At 38.0% G+C, this 26,619-nt stretch overlaps 1 pseudogene; it reads left to right on the top strand.

The window, feature by feature from the left end:
- The first annotated feature begins 5,751 nt into the window (after positions 1-5,751).
- LOC120433040 lies at positions 5,752-26,124 on the top strand (annotated as a pseudogene).
- The last annotated feature ends 495 nt before the right edge of the window (positions 26,125-26,619 follow it).

Here is a 26,619-nt window from a genome sequence, read left to right on the forward strand (position 1 = left end):
ATACGCAAAAACACAAAATAGAGAAAGAGCAATAGAAATGAAATATGTTCTCTTTATTCCATATACTACTATTACTTCATCTTACTGGGTCATCATTAATCTGTGAGTGACCCATCAGAGAGTCATGCTGTTATGAAAGTTTTGGGTTATTTGAAGATCAAGTCTTCACTTGTTCCCAAAATGAACACATTGCTTCATGAATCTTTTGACCCTCTGTCCTTCCACTTTCTCTGGAAATTTTACCTTCTGGATGAATTGTCACAAGCATCAGCCCACTGCTAAAATATCGATCTGTCTGTCCTTACATTAACTAGAGTGAGGGACACAGCTCCACTCTATAGACCTCTGTCAATATTTAAGGAACACAAGCCACTGACATCAAGGTTTATAATATGGGTTTTCCATGAAAAACCAGTGAGGGGTCCCCTCGCAGAATCAGCTAATTTTTTTTTTACAAACAACTCTGTCATATCTGGAATTTTTAAAGAAACTAGGAGCCTCAGACTAGGAGCTGTTTTTAAAGTGTTTTATTGCAACGTTTACTAAAGAAATGGTTCTTAAACACACACACACACACACAAAACAGACTCGCTCATTCCACAAGACAACTCTTAACATCAGGGTTTAGACACTTTTAAAGGTTGGATACATGGGACTGGTTTATTCTGGCACTTGATCAGATTGGTATCTAGGAGTTTGGAGACCTGGTCTTATCATAAAACATGGAGGGAGCTCCTCAAGGGTCTCAAAAGTGAAGCCAGTGTTGAAGCTCCTTGAACCAGAATTCTAGCTAATGCCCAGGAGGGTGCAACGCCTCTATCTGCCACAAGTCAGTTTGTAAAGAAGACACAGTAAACATGATATTAAGGAATTTAAGGGTTCAATCATTTATAATCAACGTAAGTTGTTGGCTGTTTTGCAAAATATGATCCCATTTAGATAAAAATAGATGATAAAGCTACGCTTTAGGGCGCCACTGCCTTATGTTTGATAATTTGCTGTGTCAATAGGTTTCTTAGTCACTTCCAGACCTCACTTGACATGTCTGGCTTTAAAAAAAAAGAAACATTTTTTGTCTGTTTTGTTTTTTTACAGTTTGACATGGTTACATCATTTTGGTTAAGTGTTGTTGTTCAACAAGTAAAATGCATTTGGAACTGCAGCTCTTCAATTAATGGCTGTGACCACCACATGCTTTTATTTTTAGCTGAAACCAAAATCCGATATAAATTCTGTTTATACTTCGAGCATTTTTATTATTGCACATCATCACCTTGGTTTGCAAGAAAATACAGCATGCAGAAAATGTTTTTAGTACTGACATTTAAAACATTAAAATAAATAAATAAATAAAAGAAACATATGCAGGCTTATTGGACATGTTGCAAGTGGAAAAAACGATGCTGCCCAAAGAACAGGATACACTGATAAGCTGCATGTGTTCTTTGCACTACCTCACTTTCATTTGTACTGATAATGGCAGTGCTGAGTAGGCCTTTCTAGAAATGTCTGGGTGCAATAAATGTGTGCGAGCTGACTAAAATACCCCGTTAATCCAGTGTTAAATGTGTTTTTAACTTGAATATGTAATATTACAGATTTTGTAAGTGAACTCAAAAGAGCAAACCACTTTTAGAAGATAAGTACATGACATTTGTAGAAAAGAACACACAGGAGATCATGAGATTTCCTGACTGATTTTCTTTCTTTCTTTTTTAAAGATTCAATATAATCAACGCATTAAGGATTTCTCAGTGTCAAATCCAAAAACTTAAAATGCATTACCTTTTGTGCTGGTTCTTGTGCCCCATTGTTGCCCCAGTTTCAGACTGATTATGAAACATTGTTACCTTTTATTGCTGAACATATCACAGAACCTTCTACAATTGTACAAGATTCTGCATTTCCACTTGTTCTCATTTTAATATTGTAGTGTACATCCCCACAGACACAGCTGCCAGGGAAGCAGAAGAACATCATATCAAGAAGTCTTGATGCATGCTCAATCATCCAGGTAAGTAAATCCCAAAAGGGGAAACATTTGCCCAAACACCCTGGAGAGGATAAAGGAAAGAAGGGCAAAGAAAAGACACTTCTTTCTTTGATTTTTTCACACACATTTGCCCCAGCTCTCCTCAATAGTTAACCTTAATTGCTCTCAGTAACAACCTTTCCTCTTCACAGACAACCACCACACTTCTTAATGAGGAGCAGCTGTGAAGGACCTGGAAAGGCTACCTACTGATTTTAAAAAACACAATAAATATTCAGTAAATAATTAAACTCTTCTGTGCAAATGTTCTTCATATGTAAATCTATGCTCAAGGTGCAATGCTGAATAAAGTGCAACGGTGCTCCTAGCGTGCTATACAAGTTATAATATAAATAATCCTAGTAAGGGAGTCCTCTTCCTTACATGTGTCAGGAGTATCTGAACAGATAAGACACATTTTCTCTAAACACAGCTGTGACTTTCAAACTCCAAAACATGCTGCGGCAAAAACTGGTCGACCCCCAAGGATTGGTTATGCTGTTAAGTGCCAGGAGGATTGCCATGATTTATACATCGGGGAAACCAAACAACCTCTGGCTAAGCGAATGCCACAACACAGAAGAGCCAACTCTTCAGGCCAGGACTATGCAGACTATTTACACCTACAGGCCAGTGGCTACTCTTTCAGTGGTGCTGATTTCAGTCATTATGCAAAGGTACTGTTTCAAAGTTTGGGAAAACCTGCAGTCAGCTGAGACTGAAGACGTCACTTAGATGAGTGACAAAACGTTTCTCCCACTGAAAACACAATGTCAACATGATTGAGCATGCATCAAGATATCGTATACATAATCTTTCTACAGAAAACTCCTATACAAAGCATTGTGCATTACCTGTATTTTAATTCACACCTATGACACTGATATACGAATAGAATAATCTATGGTTTGTGTTTGCTCCTTTGAAAGGGGCCTAAATGAAAAGCTAGTAGTAAGGTTATACTTGCAGCTATTAACTGTTCTGTCAGAAACGGCATTAACCTGACAGCAACTGGTATCAACTCTCTTCAGTAATACTGTTAAATATCTACCATTTATATGCTAGTTAAATAACATAATTGTATAAACAAAACTCAGAGGGTCAAACAGCTTCATGGTGCAACTGGACAATGTAACATAGAGCAGAGCAAATATATCACTGGGGCCAAAACTGGCCGATACTTATTTAGCCAATGTTTGTTTATTTGCTCATATATCAGTGTTGGTATTTATAATAGCTGATAAATGAAAATTTTGGTCTTCATGCAAATAATGCAAAAATTCTTGCACATGGGAATCTTTATATCTTTTATCTTTTTGTATATTCCCTAGTATGTGATACATTTTGTCCTACTGGAATGGTTCTATCACTGGGGTTAGGTTTGATCTAAACTGCTGTCTGCTACTTACTTACAAAGCTGACGAGCAATATAACTTTAACTGATTATGCTGGTTTACGACACAGCAATATTCTGAGCATGACTTCATTGTCTGGACTTTTAGCCAATGTTTAAACCATCAGATTGACAAATAGGTCAGTAAACAGCAGAAGAGTTCAGCGCAAACTGTATTACACAATTGACAGTGTTGCCGGGGATTTTTTTTCTTTCAATATAATATTTTTTATTCATAAGTAATATTAACATTAATGGTACTAATAATAATAACAATAACATGTAATTACATATAAAGGACTGCATGTTAGACACAGGCGGTGGTTAGCTCTGTCTGCTCACAGAAGAAGCTCCTGGTTTAAATCTGGTTGGGGTCTTTCTCTGTGAGTGTGCATGTTCTCCCTGTGCCTGCATGGATTGGTACTCCTCTTGGTACTCTGGTACTCTAAAAACAAAAGCCCAAAAAATATTTTGTGATTTTTTTCCTATTCCACTGAAAGTGTTTTTTTTCCCCATATATGTTGATATAAAAAAAATTAAAAAATAGAAAACTGAATAAATAAATAGCACAATACAAAAAACACAGTTTTACAATAATGTAAAGCACAGCCTTACAGATAAAGGCACACCAGGAGATTTCTATATAAGTAAACTGAGAGAACTGCTCCAAGAAAAGAACTGTGCAGGTGAATAAAGCTATAATCAAAGTCTAGGCTGATTTAAAAACCATAAAAAAACAGTTCAGTGATTAAAAATCTACCAGTAATTTTAAAAATTATTTTTCCAGTAACTTTGTTATTTTTTCAAAGGGTTTGCACTTTTTGCATCTGGATTTCTTTTCAAATAAAACAACACAAAGCACAGGCAGCGTATAGATACTTATAGATGGATAAACAGGGCAAACTAGGAAACGGGGCAGGACTACAAAGAATCCAGAAGAATCCATAACCTCACAGATTACATGCTGATACCAAGTGTGGCCACATCGTTTCCTCTTAACTATTACACCCCCACAAACATACTGATAGATGAATTTTTCCCCAAAAATGTATTACTGTGAAAGAAGACCTGATATTTTCTGAATACACTAATGGAGTGATCATCTCGATATTCAAAGCTTATGTTGAAAACTACTGAGTACCTCAATCCATACTGTTTATTGGATAAATTGATTCACTAACAGGATCCTAGACTACATTGTAACATCTTAAAAGAAAGAAAGAAATACATAACAAGGTTTAACAGTACTTGCAAAATATCTCCAGTGGTATCGACCTTTATGCCCAAAAATTGCTTTGGGCAATAGTACTTATGGCTAACTTGCTAGGTACACCTGGGTCACAGAGTTTAGATTCAGTTTTATTTATTAGTATTTTTTTATTATTATTTGGTACCCATCTGATTTCAAAGAGACTAAAATAGGTTTATTCATCCTCTGATGACTCTGGGGTGTTTTCCTTCTCTGAATTCTTTGTCTCGTTGTTCTTGACCTGATTATATCTTCCATATAATATGCAGACTCCAGAAGCTGATTAAAAACAAAGAAATGAATGGACTGGTTAATTATAAAGTCCCTGTTACCTGCAGAACATTAAACTAAGACAAAGACACACTGGATTAAAGAAAACGGGAATTTGTAATAGTGTAAACATAGTAGTATTTAGCATTAAAAACAGTAACATTAGTAAGAATGAATTTTTCTATTTGCCATATTACTGTTGTGTGCATTGCTGGTTTTGTGTGCAAAACACCAGTAACAGCTACCACTAAATATTTGAAGTATTTCAAATATTAGCCTATATGTTTTATAAGGTCATATAGTTCGAGTACTGTTACTTATATATACATTGGTAACCTTTTTAAAGTACACAGACTTACATTTAGAATTGTTTGATGATTCATGTTGTTTAACTGCTGAACAAAAAGTCCAGTCTCAAGTACTTACAAGTACTTTACACAGAAAACTTGCAACTTAGAAGATCATACAGTTTAATTCAGTTAGAATATTGTTATTACAAAAGAAAAATAAATAAGCTTTAAATTTAAAATGGAAAAGGAAAAAGTGTTCGCTTTAAGCTCCCTTTGGACTCTGTGTTAGTTCAAACATTATCAGCATCCAACAAAAGTACTGATCAGGATATATATTGCAACAGACCATTACACAATGTTTAGATGTAACTCTGAGATCAGTGTACAAATAAAAAGACAATTTCATGTTTTTAAGAATTTGTATAGTAATTGGAAATGTTTAATATACTGCAATATAAATGACTGAAGTAAACACCATTTACAAATAACAATAATAATAATAATAATAATAATGCTTAAGACAGCTCAAGGTTATTGCTGTTTATTTATTGCATGTGCCTTTCATGCCACAAACAGAATAGCAGACTCTATTCAAACAACTAATCAAATTTTGCAGGAACCTTTGTAGCTCAAAGTTCAGTGTCCCAACCCAAATCAAGGTCTGCAAATGTTTTTGCTGTTGTCACTTTGAGCTGTGGAGCAGAAAAACAAGCATCTAACTTCATTACACCGTAAGTATTATTATTTTTGTTGGTTGGTTGGTTGGTTTTTGACTGTAAAAAGTACATGTAAAGCAACATTGCCATTTTAAACAACGTGTATAGTGCAAATATGTACAGGAGTGCATTTATTATGTTATATAATCTAAGACTTTTGCTAACTTAAGTGTTTTTAAGGCAGTTATTACCAATCATTGTAGCCTAAAAATGAAGCAGTAAGTTAAATAAACAAAGTAACACTAGACATTTAATGCTACCTTTTAATCTTCAATTTTTCCATTTTAATGTGTGCAATCTCTCTGTCTTTGAATCAACTGAGTATTTTAGAGTGTAGAATTGCTCATTAACTCTATGTCTTTATCACATACGCATTCACAATCATTAACTGGAAAGTGTAAGAAATAATATGAATTGTTGGTGGTGGGTTATTAGCACCCTATTAACAATGTAACAGAGTGAAGAATAAAAACAGTGTGAACAGTAATTAGTAGCTATTAGATGATCTCTTAAGACTAACCCTTTATATCCAATCGGTGAATGACAAACCACATCAATAAAAGAAGATTTTTTTAACACAGCTCTAAGTGTCTTTTAAACCCTTTTGCCTTTGTCCCTCCACACACAAGAGGGTAGGGTGGACTTTGAGCATTCAAAGAATTGTCTATGCCTCCCAGTCTCCCAACAGGGCCCACCTGAGAGTATAAAAGCCTCAAGCTGAAGTACAAAAAAATCAGTCTCATTTCGGAGTGCTCGTTGACCCAAAGGGAGGGGGCTTCAACGAACCCATCATGGGGGACTCAAAGCTCGGCCTTTTGCTGCTCCTCAGTACATCTGCCTTGACTTGTGAGTAGTTCCTAAATACTTTCAGTTTAAAAAAAAGTATTTTTTACAGTGTTGAAAAGGTTGCAAGATATCAGTGTACTGTAGTCTTTGCAGAATCGTTTAATGAAGGTTAAAAAAAACATGCAACTTGTACAAAAATTGGGAAAACACAAAACATCTGATGGTACTCACCTATGTGTAAATCCTTGCTAGGTTATTAGTAGGCATGGTAGATGGGTTTAAGTTGTAGTGCATTGCGTTTTAGCTGTATTACAGGTGCTAAAACAAATGATTAATCTTTGTTTTCCAGTTGCACAAGATCGTGATCAACCAACCTGTCTCTGTAAGTTCATTTTGATGTTGACATCAAGTTTGCACAGTAGCAGTAGTTTCCAAAAGATAACTGTTCTCATTACGCTGATCTCATCTCTTCTAGTGGCTCAAAGGTACAAGAGCCTACACAAGTATGAATACCAATATGAAGCTGAATCTCTGAATGCCATCAACGGAGCCTCACATCTCAAGAATGGACACAAGGCTTACTGCAAGGTATGAGAAACACTTCACACTGATGCTAAATCATCCGTTTTTCCCTTCCCATTCCATGTATTTCAGAAAGAGAAATTTCCCTCCTCTCACAGGTTGAAATTGAAGTGCCTCAGACTTGTAGTTTTATTGTACGCACTACTGGCTGCAGGCTGAGTGAAGTTGTTGACACGGACGCACAGGGTAACCCTGTGTTTGCCAACAGCCCCAGCTCTGATGCCTTCGCTGCTGAAATGGAAAAGTATGTAATTTCTCCATGATAATTTACACCATTGAAAAAAAAGTGGTATATTTGGAGAGTGTACACTTTTTTTTAAAGGTATCCCCTGAGGGTCATGATTGAGGGTTTGTATGATGTGAAACTGTACCCTGAGGAGGGTGAAACAACGACTGTCCTGAACTTTAAGAGGGGTATCATCTCTGCACTGGCTGTTCCTGTGCTGGAAGAAGACAAGAACAAGAATATGGTACAACACAAGGAAATACACAGTGCAACAAAGCTGGATTAAAAATATCACCACTAAACCACATTCTATATGTATTAAAAAATGGTTTTGTAATCATATATTATACATTTTTATTTATTTCATCTAATCTTTACCATATTCACTGCAGCCTACAATTCACGGCAAGTGCAAGACCCATTACACAGTCAATGCTAGAGAAGACATTGCAACTGACGTCAGCCTAAACAGGGATCTGTCCAGATGTGACAAATTTGTCCCAATGAGAGATCACACCAGCCCCTTGGCTCTTATCACCGGCATGGTAAGGCACTCAAAGATAAGCTGTGAGCTGAAAACTTTGAACACTATGACAAATCAAAAGAGAAACTCTACCTTTGTTCGTTGTACTGTGATATTAATGTGTCTTATCACACTGGTGGTTAAATTTAAGCTATAATGGAAAGAAAAGATGAATTGAGTATCTTAAAAAAAAAAAAAAATTGTAATGCCTTTACTTTTGCAAAGATTACACAAAAACGTGCCAACACAAATATCCACAATGCTAACATCCTCATCTATAACTTTTAAGCACTACCCTCTTGCTCAGCTGATCAGAAGCTCCCAAAGCTGCAATTACAGGTTTGACAATGAGAAAAACACATGACCTTTGGGTCCTGCACCGAGAACCACATCCTTATTCCCTTCTCATATAAGTAAGTCAAACCTTGTACTAGACTCTATTGAATGCTCTGCTATGTAAGTACACACAGGATATGCATTTGTTTTGTTTTTATCCTTGTTTTCTATATTTAAGGAGAGAATATGGAGTTGCCAATGTTGGAAAGCAGGAGCTCACCCTGGTTAAAGTTTCTCCTCACAATGACAGAATCTTTGCTCACGGTAAGGCTTTTTGTTTAATTTGCTTTGTTTTGATTTGTTGTAACTAAAAGGTAGTGCAGACTCGTGATACTCTTTGTGTTTGTCTGCTAAGGTGTCCTTGTCAAGGATCTCCACATGGAGGCTGTTGAGGACAAGAGTTTTGTACAGGATAAAGATGCAGTTCTGAATCTCCTGAGAGAACTGGACACTCTGCCTGAGAACGAGGGTGAGAGGAGGGCTCCCCTGTTCCACAAGCTTGTCTCAACGGTCCGTGGAATGAAAACAGAAACCTTGAGCGCGGCACTCCCTGAGGCTCTTGCGGTGTCCCGAGTCCTCACCTACCAGGTACTGGCTCAGTGTGGAACTCCTGAATGCAGCAGTGCCATCATGAAGATCCTCAGGACCTTTGACACCAACGCTCTTGAGGTTGATGCAACTGTCTTTGCTTTGGGACTCGTGTCCAATCCTTCTGCACTCTTGGTCCACGATATGCTCGAGATGGCCAAATACAAACCCAGCAAGCCTGTCATGTATGCTCTGAGCAATGTTGTAAAGAGGTAAGCAAATTAATCAGACTTTATTAAGGAAAGATTTATCTATAATGCTTTACTAGTTCTTTTTTTTGTGAAATGCATTTTGGAGGCTAAATATTGTGTTTTCCCTTTTTACAGGTTTTACAAATCTGAAGGAAAACAAATTCCTGAGATTCACTCTGTTGCTGAGTTCATGGCTTCCCAGTTGGGTGACTGCTCTGGAGACAAAGACAAAACTTTTATGACACTCAGGGTAGGCATTCTGCCCATAACTACAAACTAGAATACTGTTACTGTAGAAATAAATTTAGAGAATTACTTTTATGATAATTATGATTGTTTGAAGCAAAAATATATCAACACATATTGAATCTTGATGATACAATGTTTTTATTAGCTAGGTGGTTGCTAGGCAACAATGATTACAATGTAACATCTGATATAGAACCTTTAGGGTCCTCAGCTGTGGCTGTCTGCCTATTTGTTTTCTCAACTCCTGACTGTGTTGGAGGAGTTCATGACCACAGAAGCAAGCAAACATACACAGACACAGATTTCATGTATTATAGTAAAATAAACAGAAATCGATGATATAAATTTAAAAGGTAGATCCTTTAGAGCAACACACTAAAATTGCCCATAACAAACCAAGAGATCATGAACTCACCTGTATGAGCATGTGAAGCATGTATGACTTTATATTCTTCTTCATGTGTTGATTATTTGCTTTACTTTTAATCTTAGGTTATTGGAAACATGGCTCCAGCTGTGGTACCTGCTAGTCCAGCACTCAGGACAGCTGTGATCAACTGTGTGAAAACACCTACAGCTTCCCTGGCTGTGCAACAAGCTGCAATTCAAGTCTACAGGCTGACCCCTCTCCCTGAGGAGGTAACCTATTTAAAAAGTTTCTTTTAGAAATTCTTGAAAGAGTAGTTCTCAAATAGTTACCTGATCACTTGCAGAAATGGTTTATTTGAAGAATTTCAGTCAGGATTTACAGTGCAACAAAGCACAGATAAAGCACTAGTGAAGAGTTGCGACTCAGTGTAGCATCTGATATCACTGATCACAAAAATGCATTATAGAAATTATCACATGGCAGGAGTATTATAAATGAAATTTTCATTTAGTTCGACAGAGTTCTGTGCAAACTTACAACATACATGTTTCCTTTGGATAACATTATTAGACAACACTGCATACAATTTCATTGCTATGCAGATGACACCCAGCTTTATTTATGGTTAAAGCCAGATGACACGTGACTTGTAATGTTTTCTCCTGAATTTACTTTTTGACCAGTATATGTCCTTCAGTGTGCATATTAGACAAATATGTCAGACTTCTTTCTGCTTTCATCTGTGCAATATCTCTGAAATTAAAAATATCCTTACTCAGAATGAGTAAGGATATTATAAAATACTTCATGCATACATTATTTCTAAACTGAAATGCTGTATTTTCAAAGTTTCCCTAAAAAGCCTTCAATTACTTCAAAATAGTGTAGTGAGAGTACTAACAAGCGTAAGAAAGAGAGATATTTCCCCTTGTTATCGTCTCTTCTTTCTCTCCCTATTAAATCCAGAATTGAATTTTAGATCCTTCACTTCACATACAAAGTCTTAAATAATCAGGTTCCACCATGTTGTAAAGACCCCCAAGTACCATGTTATCTTTACAGAGCAATTAACTTTCAGACTGCAGGCTTACATGTTTTTCCCACAGTCCCTAAAAGTAGAATGGGAGGAAAGGCCTTCAGCTATCAGGCCCCTCCCCTTGGAACCAGCTCCCAGTTTGGAGTTGGAGCATACACACCATCCCTACTTTTACGATTAAACTGTGCTTTCTGATAAAGATTACACTTCATCCTGGATTTGATGACCCTGAACCATCACTTATTTAAGATGCTATAGGCTCATAGTGCTGCAGGACTTATTGTGATTCACTGTCATACACTGTGAGCACTTCTTAACCTCTTGCTGTGAACAATTCTACTCATCTCTTTTGTCTTCCCACATCATGGGCATGAATGTCATGTTAATTTTATGAGTTTAATGATTCCTTTGAATGCCAACAAACTACCAAAAGTATCTTTGAGGGGCATCTTTCTAAGGGACATTTAATCAAATATTTATTGGGGTGTATTTATACTTGTATGCATATGTTTGACCCTGTGTAGATAATAGAAAATCCTAAATAAATTCAAATTTAGGTACTCAAATGTTCTTTTCAAAGACTTGAAAGATGTATGTTGTACAATCATTTCACACTGGAAAAGAACATTTCAAAGAAATCATTACAAGTCCCAAATTACTGTGACATTCATGCCAATAACGAGTACATGTAAACTTTTAACCAACACTCTACCAATGCAGCATGTCATTAAATTTGGTCTCCTTTCAAGTCAGACAATTAGTCAGACCCATATAATGACTTTTTAGATGAATTTTTTATGTACTTTGGTCACAGGGCAGAGAGGAGTTTATGCAGGTTCTTCTGGACAGCACTAGTCCCATGCAAAACGTATTGCTGCATATCTGGTACTTATGAAAACCCTCAGCTAAGTGAACTTGCCCGGATGGTGAATGCCTTGCCCAATATACAGGACCAACAAGTCAAGAGCTTTGTCATCTCCCACATTACCAACATTTTGTCCTCATCTGGGTCAGAGACTCAAGCGTAAGTGAGAATTATTGGTAAATAGAAAGTTGTTATTCCAATTCGCTCACAATAACTCGACTATTTTTTTTTTCTACAGGCTGAGACATAAACTTCAGGATGCCATTCAGGGTAATGAGATTGGGCCCATTATGGACCCCACAAAGTTCTCTCGCAACTACAAGTTTGGATCTTTGGAGGGCAATATGATCTTTGAGGGTACAAGCTACCTGCCCAAGGAGGTCATGCTTGAAATGACTCTCAAGGCATTTGGCTATGACATTGACATGGTGGAGGTAACGATTTTGGGCCATTTACTGCAAATTGAGACACTGTTTTGAAATGTTCGGTTTAACAGAATAAATCTGTCACCTTTGAAGATCGGTATGGAGGGACAGGATTTGAGCCGACTATCGAAGCTTTGTTTGGAGAAAATGGATTCTTCCCTGACACTGCCATGCAGACTATGTATTTTGTGTCTGACAACATGCCACAAAGAATCCGCGAGGTCATGCAGAACGTGATCCCTGCCTTGAAGACGGACCAGATAAATAGACAGGTATTTCAGTCGTGGGGTGGTGCACTTACATGGTGTTGACTCTCTGCTGTATTGTATCACTTTCTGTTCCAGTTACAATGCACATTGCACATTTGTTTTGCCCACATGGTATTTTGTGTAGATGATCTATTTAACTAAAACATTAATTTAATTAAAACAGATAATTACCTGTCTTATAGTGTAATCTTAATTTTCTTTGTATAACTTGAATAACCAGTTAATTATATTAACAGGGTTAATTGATTTTGTCTTTAGGAGTTCACTAGCCTAGCTTAGCTTAGCTTAGCTCAACCACCCGCACTTTCCTGCTCAGTGTGTCAGATGTTTAGCTACTCCTCTTCCCTTTAGTAATAACAATACTTGCAAGAAATGTACCCTGTTTGCAGCTTTGAAGGCCAGGATCAGTGAATTGGACACCTGTCACCACAACCTAGAAAATCCTGTAGCTAGCCTGGCCCCAGCAGTCAGTGCAGGTGAGGGTAGCTTAGCCACCGTTCGCCCTCCCCCAGCAGACTGTCCCGAGCAGCCATAGAAAACAGGCTGGCTAGGGGACCACGAGGAGGAGCCTTGATCCTAAACAGAAACCTACACACACACTGAGGAACAAACTCTGGATATTGGTGAATCTGTTTTGAGAAGTGTGATGTTAGAGACACCTGCAACAATAGTCAATTATCTTCCTGGGGCCAGAGCAGGCGACATTGAAGGAACCCTGAAACTTCTCTCTAAAGACAAATGTAGATTTACTAAAATTATAATTTAATGACTCCCAGTTCCATAAATTTGACATCACTAAAATTAATACTAAACAGGTGTGTAACATTGCTAACACATGTTGGACTCTAGCTTTCTCTGGTTCCCTCTCCAGTCAGATCAGGAGTGACATGTTTAGCTACAGTGGCTTGCAAAAGTATTCGCCCCCTTGAACATTTCCACATTTTGTCACATTACAGCCACAAACATGAATCAATTTTATTGGAATTCCACGTGAAAGACCAATACAAAGTGGTGTACACTTGAGAAGTGGAACGAAAATCATACATTATTCCAAACATTTTTTACAAATAAATAACTGAAAAGTGGGTGTAACCGATCAGGTCGGAGGAATGGTTCATTTCAGTTAGACTTCAGAACTCATCACAGTACTGAACCAGTATTAGTGAAGGTTACAAATGATCTTCTTATTGGCTCTGACAGTGGACTCATCTCTGTGCTTGTCCTGCTAGACCTCAGTGTAGCGTTTGATACTGTTGAGCAACGTGTTGTATTACAAAGATTAGAGCATGCAGTAGGAATTAAAGGTACTGTGCCACAGTGGTTTGAATCATATCTAACAGATTCCAATTTGTTTATGTAAATGGGGAGTCTCCTCACACGCTGAGGTAAATTACGAAACTCTACAGGGTTCCATGCTAGGACCAATTCTGTTTACATTACAGATGCTCCTCTTAGGCGTAGCATAAATTTTCATTGCTATGCAGATGCAGATGATACCCAGCTCTTTCTATCCATTCTCAACTTCTAAACTGATATAAAACTTAAAAACCTTAGAAAAATGGTATCTAATAAGATAATTGCATGAATGGCATTGACCTCCGGTGACACTGAGGACTCTTATACTAATTTCTAACAAGGATATGTCCTTCAGTCTGTATATTAAATAAATATGTAGGACTTCTTTCTTGCATTTGTGCAAGATCATTTAAAAAATAGAAAAATCCTGCCTCAGAGTGATGCTAAAACACTAGTTTATACACTTATTTCTTCTTCCCTGGGCCTGGTTTCTTCCGGTTACAAGGGAGGATTTCCTTCCCGCTGTTGCCAAGTGCATGCTCAAAGGGGGTTGTTCGACTACTGGAATTTCTCTATATTAGGGTCTCTACCTTATAATACCTTACAATATTAACCACCTTGAGACCACTGCTGCTGTGATTAGGCATTATATAAAAATTGAATTGAATTGAATTGAATTGAAGAGCAATCTGTTTTACGTTAGTCAGACTTTAAATTAATGATGAATTCTTTCAGTGGGTAACATTTTAAATTGTTTGCCTATATTTTGGCCTCCTAGAACCTGATGAAGGAGATCGGACAAAATCTCAACAAACTGGTGAGAGAGCTGAAGACCATGCAGTCTCCAGAGGCAATGGTTTATCTGAGACTTTTGGGAAATGAGCTGGGATATCTGAAGACCAATGAAATGGAGGAGATAGCCTACTCTGCTGCTACGATGATCAACAACATGTTAAAGATGTTCCCAACTGATGTAAGATAAAGTTAAAGGACATTCACAGTGAGCAATCAATTGCTAATGATTTAAAGATTCTATTATACGTGTGTTTTTATTTTCCACAGTTAATTAGAGCACTAATGGTGAACTCTGACAATACAATTTTTGCCCACTACGTCTTCATGGACAATGAGTTCTTCCTGCCTACTGTCACCGGTGTGCCTCTGAGGATTGCACTCTCTGGTACTTTTACACCCGGTATCAAGGGTGGACTGAGGATTGCTCGTGACATGGTAATTCTCCATAAATATATTTAAATGCCACCTGTCATTTTTTTTCACCACATCATCACAGGTGTTAACCTTTCTCTTGTTTCCACACAGAGTGAAGTGACCTTCATGCCCTCTGCTGGTATTGAGTTTGCAACTCAGATTGGCTCTCACATCCCTGAATATGTCAACTCTGGATTAGAAATGCACACCAACATTTTCCATGAAAGTGGCCTCCATGCCAAGATCACCTTTGGTCACGATAATATTAAGTTGACCATCCCTGCTCCAACAAGTCCAACAAAGCTCATCAAAATGACGTGGCGAAAGCTAGACCTTTAATATATAATGTAACTTTTCTCCAATATGAATGCAGAGAAAGCAGCTGATTAAATCTTATCTTGAAGTATAACCTGGCCAATGTTTGTCAAAGTAAAATAAACCAACCTTTGTTTCTATGTATCTTTGATTAAATTAAATTTAGGACAGAATTGCATTTTCCTTTGCTACAATTCCTATTTAGAAACAACCTTGTGGCTGTGACGGGATCGGAGGTGAAGACCATCCCTCCTATGGTGAGGGACAAGGTTGATGTTAGTGAGTGTAGTCCTGCCTTTGTGGGAATGAAATACTGCACTGCTCTGCAATACATTGACGCTTCCTCTCAGGAGACAGTGCCCTACTTCCCCCTCACTGGAGACAGCAAGTGTGTGAAATATTCTTAACCACCAGCAAATAACTGTCTCTTAAATTTAATTATTTAATAAATAAATACTGTCAATTTAACTTAACAGATATGTTGTGGAGCTGCACCCAACTGGTGAAGTTTCAGAGTACACAGCCACTATTGCCTATGAACTCCTCAGCGAGGAGACAATGGCCGGCAGAAAGTTGATTCCTTGAAGTTTATTCTAAAAGCTGACGGTAATGTACAATATTTGATATTTTCTTCTTTTAATTGGTTTACAGTTAAATCATAATTTTTGGACAAAGACAACATTTTTATAATTTTGTCTTCTTACACCACCACAGCGTATTTTAAATTTGAATGCAGGCTTTCAGCTTTAATTCAAAGGGGTTTAACAAGTATTGCATTAACTGCTTAGAAATATAGGTTGTCATGCATCTCTCTCCTTCCCATACTTTTCTCTTTCCATCATTCTGTTGTCCAACAAATTATGGACGTAACTGTAACTTTAGTTATTCAATTGGTCAACAACAGGTGCAGAGCCAACTGAAGCCAGAGCAGTCATGAAATATAACAGAAGGAGGCATGTCGTCAGTGCCGACATCCAGATCCCTGACCACGATGTGGAGGCTGGAGTTAGGCTGGGTGTTGTGGATGGAAACACAAAGGGCAGAGGAACTCACACCATCTTTCTCGAATTTTTAAACAACAATGTTCCTCAGCTCTCCCTGGTTGGTCGTGCCAAGTAAGAAAGCAGCTACAGATCACTGACAAATAATTTTTAATCTCACTGCTATCATTAACAGCAAGATGTATATGTTCTTTCAGTCTGAAGGCCATGAAGGAAGGTATGCTCCAAGTCCAACTTCTGGTCCCATCAATCAGTGCTGATGCCACTGTCACAGCTACAATGAAACGTGATGAAGAAGTAGAACTGGAGCTTAAGAGTGAAATCAAGGTCATGGATGCCAACTCTCAACAGAAAATCAATATCAAATATGGTAAATTGCTTTTTCAGTTACAGTGTTCTAAATGTCCCATCACAAGTTATTTAACAGTTGCATATTGTTGCTTTTGTGTATCAAGGTATGAAAATGACATTCTCCTATCTGTAGAAATATCTGTCACTCTGAAAATCATAGTTAATAATTGGAGCCTAAAAGATGGTTTTACTGACCATTTAAAGGCAACTATGATCAAGACAGAGTGACCCATTTCTAATAGCTATATGCAGGCTATGATATAATCTTTAAAATAAAAAATCTGAATTTGATTTTTCTCATAAAGTAACTTTGTTCTGGATTTTATTCAGCGCTCTCTTCTTTATCATTTTAGACACCACAAAAATTGAGGTTGAGGTCAAGTCGGATGTGAACGCCAAGACCACCATGTTGCCCAAGGGTGACTTGATTAAAAATTATGGCAATGATCTTCTTGACATGCAAGTGGGACAAACTGACATGAAAGTTCGTCATATCTTCAAGAAGTTTGTGGAGGTACATATTTGCTCAATTATACAAATGTTTTCTTAAAAAACATGAACTCAAAAACAGAATCACAGTACTTTATTAATCCCAGAGGAAATGTTGTAATGAAATAATAATGGTTCCTGTTTTCAGGCAGCAAACAATTACATGGAAAAGTATGGTGCTGATTTCCCTTACATTCGGAACTTCAGATTGCCTGACATGCCAGAGATTTCCCTACCAGAGACACTATTCCTGAATACGTAAGTGTATTAAACCTCATGGTAAATATTAAAACTGTCTAATTTTTCTCCCTAAACAACCAGATATTTACTTTTGTCTTTTTAATAGTGAGGCAACGGCCATCTATTACATAAACAATAATCACTTCACAATTGCTATCCCTGTGCCACTTGGAGGAAAGTCAACAGAAGAGCTTAACTTCCCACCAGCTTTGACCACACCAGGCCTGTCTCTACAGCAGTATGGACTGGAAATCCCCTCTATGGAGATTCCCATCCCAGAGTTTGTTGTTCCTGAGAGCATCACGCTATCTATTCCCTTGTTTGGTAGAGCTGAGGTTTCAACAGTGATGAAAAGCAACTTATATGACACAGAGGCCTCTGTGGCTTTCGCCCAGACCAAGAAGAATCACAAAGCTACTCAGCCAAGTTTGTCATCAAAGGAACCTCCCCAATCGACATTCTTTCAATAAAGCTTGAAGGTACTTCACACTCAAGATCAATGATAAATTTAAAGTTGCTAATGTGTAGTTCAAATGAAGTGCTGTTTTTTGTGTTGGAATAGTTTTCAAGAGATTCTTGATGTATATATGGATATTGTATACAAGCAAATTGATCTTTTCTGGTAAAGTAGTCACCATAGGGATTCTGAAGTTATTAGTCAGCAATTAAGCAGTTTTTTTGTTTTTTGTCCTTGTGTGTGTGTTTTTTTTTAATCTAGGCTCAGGAAAAGTGGCCACTACCGATTCCATCAAAGCCCAATTTGAAAGTTCTTTGGCCCACAAATTCATTGAAGCCAGTATTAGCATTGTTGAAGATGCAATCATCTCTGATGCAATTAATTTGAAAACAAACACCAAGATAGAAGCCAGAAGTCCACTTGGTCTCAGTGTTGAGACAGAGCACACTGGTATGGCTGGAATAAACCATGAGGAAATGTCTGCTGACAACAAATTTGAGGTGGCATTTGAAGCTGGACCCATTTATGGCAGGACTCTCTCAATCCAGTCCTTCACCATCTTCCCATTCAGGCCAGAAGTAAAGTTTGATTCTAATTTTCAGGTAGATTCCACACTTGTTAAGGCCCAGAATGTAATTACAGGAACCTATATCAATGGGGAAGTCTCACTTGTGTCTAACACCAGTGCCTTTGATGTCATCACTCACAATGCTGAGTTTTCCGTCAGAGACAGCAGAGTAAAACTGATATGTGCTGCAAATGCCCTTGCTCTTGGCATGAAGATGCAAAATCAGATGGAAGCCTCTGCTGGTGCTGGTGAAGTCATCTTGAGGATGGAAACAAACACAGACCACTCTGAAAATCATGTTTACTCTTTGCTGACCGCCTCTCTTGATGTCAATGGTCTGGCTATAAATAGTGATGCCAATGTGAAGCTTCTTGAAAATGAGGCTACTCATAAGGTCATTCTGAGAATGAATAAAGATGGTTTCACCTCAAAAGGAACAACTACTCTCCATAGCCCGCTGTCCATGGAAAACACCTTTGATGCCGAGGTTGATGCTACGAGAGCTACTCTATCTATTACCAACAGGGCTGCGATGTATGAAATCAAGGTTGACAACACCAACAATTTGACCATAACTCTCTCCGGCCTTAACTTCAACTCAAAGGCTGAAGCCTCTGCAAGGATTATGCCTCTTACACTCATGATATCACCTTCGACCTGAACCCCACAGTGTTTCTTCAAATGTTAACAACAATCTAAATCTCCTGAGTGCTAACTTTATTAATCAGGCACAGCTGCAGGCAGGGCTTGACAAGATGGATCTGAGTGGAGTTTTGAAAGCCAACAATGGTGAAGAAGAGCTCAAGCACACCTATCAGATCAGTTATGTTGATATGAGTGCTAATGCAAAATGCAGCACCACTGGAAAATTCCTTGGAACTCACATGAGCCACAACACTGAAGTTGAAGTTATCGGCCTTGCTGCCATGATTACCAATGATGTCCGCTTTAACTCAGAGCCAGTGCGCTTTAGCCACACTGTACGTTGCAATATTGTTCCTTTCGATTTCAACTTGGATGCCATATTGAATGCTGAAGGAGATATGGCCATTTATAGAAGAGAGAGTGCCCAGATCTACAATAAGTTTCTCTTTAGAGCTCAGCCCATGGCTCTTGCCAGCTCAAATGAAGGCAGGGCATCCGTAACCCATCAACTGAATAATGGGTTTTCCTTGAGACCACATTTGACAACAAGATGATTACTTCTTTGTCACTCCAAGAGCAAAAGACTAGTTTTAAATTCAAATCTAAAATAAATGAGCACACCTTTGATCAGAGCATAGAAGTTTATAACACTGCTGAGAAAACTGGAATTGAGGTTTCTAGTACAATCGTTACAAACATTATTAACGCAGCTTCCACAGACAACCAGGAGTTCACTGTCTCTGGCTTCCTCAAATATGACAAGAACACAGATAGTCACATAATTCAGATTCCAAATCTGCTTGCCCTCCTGGACCACCACAAGGGATTTTTGTGAATGTTGCAGATGCACTGCACCACTCGATCAACAATGAGACTATAAGGGCTAAAGTTAAGGCTCTTCCGCAACATATAAGTGACCTACTTACTGAATTGAATATAGAAGGCAAGATAATTCAACTGAAAGAGTTTTTCAGTCATTTAATTCAGAAATATACTATCTCCATGAATGATGTGGAAACATTTTTGAGGAACCTAAATGTTACTATTGAGAAACTACTAGCTAATCTCTCTGTTTACATCCAGAATTTTGTTGATGTGATGAATGAAACTATTTTTAGTGGCAATTTCCTGAAACCACTATTCAAGCGATCCAGGAATGGCTGAATAACCTTAATGAGGAATATGATATCGAGTCCAGTATTGTATATGCAATTGAAACCATAAGAGAAATCATCCAAGAGTTTGAGGGCAGCAGCTTTGCATTCCTACATGATATTGCTGGCAAGGATGAAATCAAAGCCAAGCTACAGTCAATCCTCAGAGGTATAAAAAAGAAACATTGGAGATTTTTGTTGCTGAGCTAAAGAGCTTCACGTCATCCTTAAAAGCTCATATCGAGTTATTAACGAGCTACATTCCCACGAACATTGTCAGCCACATAACAGATTTTATTCAGAAAATTATTCAGGACTTTGATATTGTAAATAAGATTAACACAATAACTTCCAAATTAAGTGAACTGATTGCAAAGCTTGAGGCTGACAAAATTTTCAAGCAATCTTAGATAAAGCTGTGGAGGTCGTGAAAAAGATCAAGATTGATTTAACCATCACTAATCTCATGGAAGTCATACAGGAATCATATTGGCTTTTAATGTATATCTCCGAGATTATTATCAACTCTGTGAAAACAACTGAGGTAAAAGTAATAATTCAAGACATTAACATGTTTATTGAATGGATTGTGGATTCACTTAAGTCATTAAATGATAATACATTTGTGGAGTTTGTTAATATTATGATTAGGGTATTTGAACCATTCATGAATGAGATTTTTAGAAATGATAAAATTCTTGAGCTACTTGGGGCAATAAGAGATTTTGTCAATGTTGTGTTATTATCTGTTCGAGACCTTTCAGAACACTTAAGAGAAATCAAAGTAGCTGAAGTTTTTAAAACTCTACTGGATATCTTTGATGAGGTTGTGCTTAATACTCTTAAGAGAGTTCCCCAACTTGTCAAAGACAAAATTACAAGCCTTGATATCCCAACTCAGCTTCACATCCCTGAGTTCACTATCTTTGGGTTACACACTGTTGAAGCCACCACAATCTCAATTGATGACATCAAGCAGAGAATTATTGAAGTTATTGATTTAATTGTAAACTTTAAGATTAGCATGTTTGACATGGATGCTTTCTTTGGAGATTTGTCGATGAACTACTTTCCTTCCATCCCTGAAGTAACCCTCCCAGAGATCACTTTTTCAGAACTCATTCCTCCAAATTCCAGAAGTTCCTACAGAAAAACTTGTCAAGTTTCTTCAAGTCCCTGAAATAAGCTTGCCAACCATTCCAACTGAAATTGTGGTCCCATCTTTCGGTAAACTCTTTGGTGAACTCAAACTCCAGACTCCCATCTACACAATGGAGACATCTGCTGAGTTTAAGAACGCAACTGAGAATGCAATGACGCCTCAATTCAAGGGATTTTTCACTTCCATTGGAAACTTTCCGAATTTTGAAATTCTCAATTACAAACTAGATTCCACTGCTCGCATTGCAATCCCAAAATGAGACGTGTTGTCTTTGCAGAGACAGTAAAGTTCAGGCACGATTTTCTTGGAGTTGATCATCAGGCATCTGTCACTCTCTATGGCCTATCAGCTCAGGCCCAAGCAAAAACTGAAATTAAGGTCACTACTGGACCTTACACTTCTACCTTTGTAAACACAGCCTTTATTGCTAGGGAAGGGGAATGACTGCTTCTCTTGATACAACATACACACATTTAGTGGACCTTCAAGTGGCAGTTATGTCATTGTCAGAAATGAGGTAGCTCTAAAACAGAAATCACTTGTTCGCCAAGATGGCTACACGCTTACTCTAACAGCTGACAATACAGGAACGTTTAATGGTGATGATAGCCACAACAGCAAGTTAGAGTTGTCATTCACTCCCAGCATTGTCACCATATCTTTCAGTGGTGACACAGACTGTTCCATGTTAAAGATGAAACAACATATTAGTGCTGAAGTTAGCACATTTTCCTACTTCAAGTTTAATGTTCGCAATGAAGCAGAAGCACCAATTATTAAGAACAGTCTTCTTGTTGCATCTGGATATGCAAACCTTCATGACATGAAGGTTGAGTTGAAAGCAAACAAAGACACAGAACTCTATGGTGCAGTCACTGGTAGACTTTCCAATGCAATAAGCGTTATAGCTCACCCTGGTGAGTTTTTCTTTGACTTTCAAAACAAAGGAAATGTTAAGGTCAACAGTTTTGAATTTTCGACTGCTAAAATAGAACTACAGAATGATTACTTGGCCCACATCAGTCCTGACAGTCAAAAGATGAATACAGTCATTCTGACTCGTTTTAACCAGTACAAAATCTTGTACAACTTCACTCTTGAAAATAATGTAAATGAAGTTGGAATCTTTGCTGCCATGGAAAGTGAGGCCAGTCTTGACTTTCTGAAATACCCCATCAGTATTCCTGAGATTGATCTGCCTTTTGTTGACTTTCATACTCCTGCCATCAATGATCTGAACTTGTATGATCAGGCTGGATTGGAAAACATTTTGACTACCACTGACCAGTCTCTGGATGTGAATACTAAGATTATTTACCAGAAAAGCAAGGCAGCCCCGCTTGTTGATATGATGGGCTTGATCCAAATTCCCTGTGTGGGCAATCTAGTAACTGAACTGTCTGTCAAGTCTGCCATTATTAATCTGATTGCTAATGGCAGAATGTATACAGGAGATGATCTTGTGTTCCGTCTTGAAGCTACCACAACCTCTATGTTTGAGGACCTTCAAGTCAAACTTGCTGGCACTACTAGTCTTACCACCAAGAGGGGATTCAAGATGGCTAACTCCCTGTCCCTAGAAAACACTCGTATTGCAGGAACTCATGACAGCACCATCACTCTGAGCGCTGATACTTATGACACTGAAGTCTCTGTGGCAACAGTTGCAAATATTACCCTGCCAATACTAGACATGCAAGCAAACCAAAAACTGGCTGCAGACACAAAAACCAAAGCAAATGCCATTTCCACCTTGAGGATAAGTGGTAATTTGAATATTCCTGTGATCAAAACTGTTGGAAGGGCTGAGGCAGACCACAGCCTGAAGCTTGAAGGAACCTCTGATTATATTTCCATGGAGTCCTTTACTAGAGCAAACATGGATGGCACAGTCTATGAGGACTACCTTCTTTATGGACTGCTAGATAATGAAGCTAATGTGTTCCTGAATAAAGACGCCCTGCGCTCAACTTCTAAAGTTATTATTGATACCAAGTTTAACCATGGTACAACCAAAGTCATTGATATGGATGTAAATGAGAATCTTTCCATTGAAGCCTCCATGAGCCATTTGTATGCAGTGCTGAAGTATACTGGCAACAATGAGGCAAACCTGTTCAACTTCAATACCAAAGGGAAGCATATTGCCCAAGCCAAAATGGATTTTGCACCAGCCTCCTCCTTGACTGTTGATATTGACATTGATGTGTCTCAGCCAACCAACATGGGTGACTTTGCTTTCTCTGAGAAGACTGTTGTTGAAGTAACAGCTGCCAAGCAGCACATCTTTACTAATTCTACACTTGTCAGCCCACTGTACACTACAAGCATGGCAGCTGCAGTAGAAAGCCATGCTCCTGTCATCACAGCAGTTGCTAAGTCCTCTGCAACCTCTGCTTTTGTGATCTTGGAATACAACATGGATGGTGAGTTGATTAAAATTCCCTAAAACCTCTATCTGTCTTTATCTTTTTAAGCACTGTTGAGCACTAAATTTGATGAAATTTCTTTATATAGCTTCTTCTACTGTAAACTTTGAGAATGAAGCTTTCAACATGATTAACCAAATCACACTGACACATGCTGACCTGACCGTGAATGTCAACCATGCCATTATGGAAGCTATGAGGTAATAATCAATATGTTTGTTTTAAATGTGTTATTTTAGGAAAATGCACAAAGCTATAATTCATGCTTTATTGTGTATTTTCATATGTAAATTGCATATTTATGTATCTTTTGCATGTAACAACAGATGAGGAGCAATTGTGATTTCAATATTTCCCTTTCTTCCAGTGTTCAACAACATGCACTGAATGTGGACTTCACCAGTCATACTTTCACTGATGTGAACCTTCAATATGCTACACACAGCGATGGTATCAGTGTCTCAGTATCTTCTCCAGCCACTGGCCTTCTGGGCCTTCAGTTCAGTCGTGCAGTCCCATCCCAGATGAGTGCAAAAGTCTATGGCCGTTACCTTGTAAGTATTGTTAGCAAGATCATTTTAATACAATGGACACAAAGGAAATACAAGGAAGAAAGGCACTGGATCAAATGGCTAGGCAGAGAGATCGAGCTGGGAAGGATGTGCAACATGTTAGGGTATCTAACGATAGACATGGAAATGTAAACGCCATACAGATCACATGTGTGTGAATGAGAAGGAGACAAGTGGAAAGGTTAAAAAAACAAGGAGTAGATGGGTAGATAGACCGTAGATGTTAAGATGTTTGGGGGCAACGCAGGTTGTGTGCTTTACATACAAAGTGAGAGAAACAGGATTGACATGGTACAGAGGAGGGATAGTTGATATATTGAACAAAAGTTGTTAAAGATGCAGTTGCCAGAGAGAAGGCCCTCAGAATAGGTTTATAAATGTAGTAAAGGAAGACATGGAGAGGGGGTTGGTGACACAGAAGAGGATCCCAAGGATAGTATGGTATGAAGGCAGATGAGCCACTGTGGCGACCCCTAAAAGGAGCAGCTGAAGAAGGAGAAGAAGAAGAATGTCAGTACAACGATAAATTAAGATTTTGGTTTCTAAATGTTACTTTCTTTTGTTTTGTTTTGTTTTGTTTTTTTTTTTTTTTCTAGTCTGCCCCAGAGGTTGATGTTGACATCTTGGTCATCAGATCTACTCCCAAGGATAATGACAAGATGAATCTACAGATTGTTTACAACATGGAGACACCTACAGCAATACTCTCTCTGATCAAGATGAGACTTCCTTCCATAATCTCAACATTCAAAGAGTTTACTGACAAGTATCAGTTCACAGGGTACATGGAGATGTTAAAGGACTCTGTCATTAACCACATCAATGAAGTCTATAATGCTACAACCAATTATGATGTTCAAATGAGCCAGCTTTCAATTTTCTTCAGGAACTTCATTGTACAATACCAGAAAACTGTCCAGGTCTTCCTAAATGCTGTCATTAAGGTCTTAAGGGAGACCAGGTTCAAAGTGCCTGGGTCAGATGAGATGACCACTCTCCCTGAGGTCTTAAAAGCTAACTAGCAGCATTGCTGCTATGCTAGAAGTAACCATTCAGATTATCTATGAGAACATGGAGGCTGCCTATAACTTTTTGTTGAAAGGTTGAGCAATGTGAAAATGCAGATGCCGGTTGGTGATGCAGTCACTGGAGGGCAGATCATAGATGAAGTCAAAAACTTTCCAAGAAAATCTTTGAGGAAATTGTGAATTTTGTAAAAAACATGGAGAGTCTTGACACAATGCTAGTGAAAATAGGTGAGACCCTGGAGGCTATTGTTGAGAAATCGCAGGAATTTGTAGACTCTCTCAAGTCAGACTATTTAGATGCAATGTTTGTCAATATCAATCAGCTCTATCGTAACTTTGTCACGGACCTAAAGAACATAGTTGACCAGATCTCTGCCTTCACTATGGAGGAGTTCAACATGGTGTGCGTAGTACATTATAAATGTGTTTATGTATGTAGTACATCAGTTCAATAATGTGGTTCATGGGGTTCTGCAGCAAGCTTCAGAGGAAGTTCAAGCCCACGTGACAGTCAGAGATGGAAAGCTTGAGATTGACCTTCCATTTCACTTTCAACAGTAAAGCATCAAAGAGTGAAGCCTAAGTACATAGGAAGCACTACCATCCATTCAGAGCACATTCTTGGAAAGAGTACGGACAAATAGCTTTTCAATATTTATAACAATAAGTTCAGCAGATACACCGGCTATACCATTACTGAAGATGGTTTATTTTGTAGAAAACATGTAAAACATGTAAAATGTTATTCAAACTCACCTTCCAGCATAGACTGAGAAGCATTAATAAAATCCTTCATGTCTTCATGCAAATAATGCAAAAATTCTTGCACATGGGAATCTTTATATCTTTTATCTTTTTGTATATTCCCTAGTATGTGATACATTTTGTCCTACTGGAATGGTTCTATCAGTGGGGTTAGGTTTGATCTAAACTGCTATCTGCTACTTACTTACAAAGCTGACGAGCAATATAACTTTAACTGATTATGCTGGTTTGTGACACATCAATATTCTGAGCATGACTTCATTGTCTGGACTTTTAGCCAATGTTTAAACCATCAGATTGACAAATAGGTCAGTAAACAGCAGAAGAGTTCAGCGCAAACTGTATTACACAATTGACAGTGTTGCAGTGTTGTTCAATACAATATTTTTTATTCATAAGTAATATTAACATTAATGGTACAAATAATAATAACAATAACATGTAATTACGTATAAAGGACTGCATGTTAGACACAGGCGGTGGTTAGCTCTGTCTGCTCACAGAAGAAGCTCCTGGTTTAAATCTGGTTGGGGTCTTTCTCT

Source organism: Oreochromis aureus, linkage group 15 (assembly GCF_013358895.1).
Source record: "Oreochromis aureus strain Israel breed Guangdong linkage group 15, ZZ_aureus, whole genome shotgun sequence".
Classification (NCBI taxonomy): domain Eukaryota; kingdom Metazoa; phylum Chordata; class Actinopteri; order Cichliformes; family Cichlidae; genus Oreochromis; species Oreochromis aureus.